This window comes from Frankliniella occidentalis, unplaced genomic scaffold, assembly GCF_000697945.3.
Source record: "Frankliniella occidentalis isolate FOCC.00 unplaced genomic scaffold, Focc_3.1 Scaffold308, whole genome shotgun sequence".
NCBI lineage: Eukaryota > Metazoa > Arthropoda > Insecta > Thysanoptera > Thripidae > Frankliniella > Frankliniella occidentalis.
In genome coordinates this window covers 77733-78396 of record NW_026267433.1, presented here as the reverse complement: position 1 = coordinate 78396, position 664 = coordinate 77733, and the positions used below count along the sequence as shown (strand labels likewise).

At 44.3% G+C, this 664-nt stretch overlaps 1 protein-coding gene across 1 annotated transcript in view; it reads right to left on the bottom strand.

The window, feature by feature from the left end:
* LOC127751011 (juvenile hormone esterase-like) overlaps positions 1 to 664 on the bottom strand; it is a 79232-nt gene that overhangs the window by 1938 nt on the left and 76630 nt on the right. The window lies entirely within an intron of this gene.

Here is a 664-nt window from a genome sequence, read left to right as displayed (position 1 = left end):
GGTTGCATAAGCCCGCTTTAATGCTTTTTTAAAAGCAGAAGGGCGGGCTAAAAATAGAGTCGCGGCCATCTGCACTGCAGAATTTAATAGCTTTTGCCGTTGAAGGCGAGATCCGCCACGAAAATACACTGCAAATCGGAGTTGGTGTGATGTCGGTTCAATTCTGTCGTTTAAATCTGGCGGGGTATGAGAAATTCAGATGATGGCACCCAAAGCTCGTAGCTAGCCGACTAACCCCTTCTGGTTTTATATCCGTTTCCATCTCAATATCGGAAATACATCTGACGTTGCAAACCGTTTTTACAGACTTGCACCGATTACGTTTGGCTTATTTTTAACGCCGTCCATACAAACGCATTTTTTTTTTAAATTAAAATTAAATGTGGAAAGCCCGAGGCAGACGTGATCGCCATCTTGGCTGTTGGCCGCTAACAAGGCGCGCAGACAGGGGCCCCGTCTGAGGCTACATTGACACAACGTTACTGGCAGTCGACCCCGGAAACTTTTCAGACTGATAGTACTTCTCAATTGCAGAACCTGTTGCTTTTTTATGGGGAATGAATTCGTTACTTATGTTTAACGAAACAAGGCGATCATGTGTAGTTCTCGGCATTTTGCCATTGTTATACTTACAGGTTTTATAACGCCCCCTTACTTTCTTGAC